General features: G+C 37.6%; 1 long non-coding RNA gene across 1 annotated transcript in view; it reads right to left on the reverse strand.

Annotated features, from left to right (window-relative positions):
* Nucleotides 1–471: 471 nt before the first annotated feature.
* Nucleotides 472–2,970, reverse strand: part of LOC121848166 — a 55,093-nt gene continuing 52,594 nt past the window's right edge. The window contains exons 2-3 of the long non-coding RNA XR_006084894.1: nt 901–945; nt 472–558 (exon numbers count right to left, since the gene is read on the reverse strand). This is a non-coding gene — a long non-coding RNA (uncharacterized LOC121848166). The remainder of the gene's footprint in view (nt 559–900; nt 946–2,970) is intronic.

Here is a 2,970-nt window from a genome sequence, read left to right on the forward strand (position 1 = left end):
TTGAGAGAATGATTTCACCCAAAAGTTCTACAGTCAAGATGGATGCCATGTTTCTTACATATCTGTGTCACCAGAAGTGTGTTGATTTTTGAAGCGAGGTTTATCGCTGCTCCACGGATGGTCAGTCTTTGCTCGCAGAACTAATAATCACATCTCAAAATGCATTCCACCCCCCACCCCCACCCCCACGCACACACACTCCATGAATAATACAACAGACAATTATTCACAAAGCATACCTGAGCATAAATCACTGCTGGAATTGTCACACACATTGCATAAAAGGTTCTAATAGATAAAAGGTGAAAAATGGAAACAAATCAGGTGTTCAGCGTTCAGCGTACAGAGGGATTATTTTTGAAGTGAACTGTTTCTTTGTTGCACAGTAGGGGGTGAGTTGTACTTTGCAACTGCTTATTTCATCAAACTGACATCAAGTGTTTGACGTAAATGGCATTGCACTACCTGTAAGTTCTAATGCGGCATCTGTAGGCACATGTCAAGTGTGTAACTTCTGTCATTAAACTGTAATCCTCATACTTCCCAGCTCACGATGTGCTAAAATGAGAAAAAGCCCAACACTGGTATCAAGCAGGTCAGACTAGTCTGGTATAGTGTGTGGGTGTTTATGTTTGCGTGTAGGTCTGTGTATTTGCATGTGTCTATGTATCTGTATGTTTGCCTGTGTATGAAGTGTGGGTGTCAATCTGTGTGTGTGTTTGTGTGAATCTGTGTGTGTGCTTGTGTGTCAGTATGTGTGTGCATGTGTCGATGTGTCTGTATGTTTGTGTGTGTGGTTGGAGAGGAGGGGGTGAAGACCATAAAGCAAAATAATAAACAACCTAAAAGAAAATTTTCTTCTGCCAAAGTGTGCACGTGGCCTAAGAGGCTTAGGATTACCTTATGGCGGCAGCTGTTTCAAGGACTCGTTCAAGATTACTTCTGCTGTGTGAATAAAATGAAAATGAATCTGATTTTTTTCTTTGTCTTTTGTCAATGTTAAATAAACAATGCATGACACAGCCACCACAAGAAACACAACAACATTTTCTTAAGTCTCCTGAAAATATCCGTAACTGGAACATTTCTTTTTGAGGGGTACATCGTCATTATTTTACAATGTGCATAACAAATCAATCAATATTCATTTATTGACCGACATGTATTAGTGAACAGATATTTATTATGCACTGTTATCATTGGCACATAAAGCTGAAAGACATCATTTTGAAAAGTACTTTTTTATATTATAGATTTAACAAAATGACAAAGTGTGAAGAAACTGTTTGAACATTGCAACAACACTTTTGACCTCTATCGATAAGTTTAGGAGTCGCTAGTAAGTCGCCTCAAATCACTTCACAGGCTATACTGTAAAATGCAGTGATTGATTGTTTTATGGGCAAATGCAGCAGTCAATTTGTGAACAATTTGTACATAAATTTCCTCTTAGACTCCTTCAGCAAAATCCCATGAAGAACCGTAAACATTGGATCTATTAAATACTGACTGGGAAAATTACCAATCTTTTTATTGCATCTTTCCCGCTGCAAAGGCAAGAAGCTGCATTGTTCAAGAAGTATTATCTCTAATATGTACATATCTTATAAAGACTTCCTTAGTGAATTTAAGACAGTAATCCCATTTCAGAGTTCAGAAGATGATCGAGCTTCAGTCTATAGTTTATAATATGATTCTAACTCCTCAACTGGATTACTGTCTTTCAATTGAAAGAGAAGTATCCAATACCCTCTATGTAAAGTATGTAAAATACTTTACATACTGGCAATCTGCTCTCATGTACAAATTTATATAATGCCTTTCACATCAGAAGGATGTGCCAAGGTGCTGGACAGCCTAAGGTTTACACCTTAGACACAGCATCAAACTGTTTTTTTTTAAATAAGTCTTGTGTCCTAGTCTCAAACACCCTTTATGGTAATCTGTTCCATTTAATAATTATTCACTGAGTAAAAAGCTGAGTAAAATTGCCCTTTGAAACTCCAAACAATTGCTTCTTATGTTCTTGTATAGTTTGGTACATGACATGTCGAGCGACTACCAGGATGGTGGAAGGTGAACTAGATGGACCTTGGTCTTCTTTCACCTAACAAATTTTTATGCTCATATTAACTATTTTGTTCTAATCGTGTTCTACTGTCTTGCGGGATCCTGAAGTATGTATCTGGTTTTACTTTTTCAATCTCATTTAAAATGTTAGACACCTCTATAAGGATCCCTCTGAGACATCTTCTCTCAAGAATTAAGAGTCTTGAGGGATGTGTTAGACGTTGCCTAATCATTGCTCATAGCTCCTTCCTCTAACATTGAGTATCGCCCTCTGGGCAAGATATAGGGAAACCCCATTATAACATGGTTGGCTGGGTCTAATGTTTTAGTGTCTGCGCTATAAGTGAGGCACAAACAAATGATTAACTTCTGGGTCATCAGGTCACTGACATCGCGCCCTGTACATTCTGCATGTGTTCTGATCAGGAAGTGCCTCTGATGTCACTTCCTTTGCAAAATGATATCAGCAGCATTTCCTGCAGGAAGTATCATGCAGGAAGTGACAAAAGCAATACTTCTGCAATTTGCAATAAGTGACATCAGGAAATTCTATATCAAAGCGCACTTAAATAGATTTATATAGATTGTACAGCATGTAAATAGACTGTTCAGCCCAAATAATCCATGCTGGTGTTTATATTCCAAATGAGTGGAATATAAAAACTCCTTACTCTCTCCCATATCCTTCTATTTCCTTCTCACTCAATTGCACAGTTTAAGGTTCTCTTGCATACACAACACAAAGTCGGTAACACTGAGTGTGAGTTTATAATTCAATCACATAGAGATTGCTAATATTATAACTCCATTTTGCTTTACAACAACATTGCATTTATATAGGCCCTTCACTCAGGATAGCGTCTCAGAACTTTTAATACTTAAATACTTAAAGGAATGGCT

This window comes from Callorhinchus milii, unplaced genomic scaffold (assembly GCF_018977255.1).
Source record: "Callorhinchus milii isolate IMCB2004 unplaced genomic scaffold, IMCB_Cmil_1.0 Scaffold2, whole genome shotgun sequence".
In the NCBI taxonomy this organism is placed as follows: Eukaryota; Metazoa; Chordata; class Chondrichthyes; order Chimaeriformes; family Callorhinchidae; genus Callorhinchus; species Callorhinchus milii.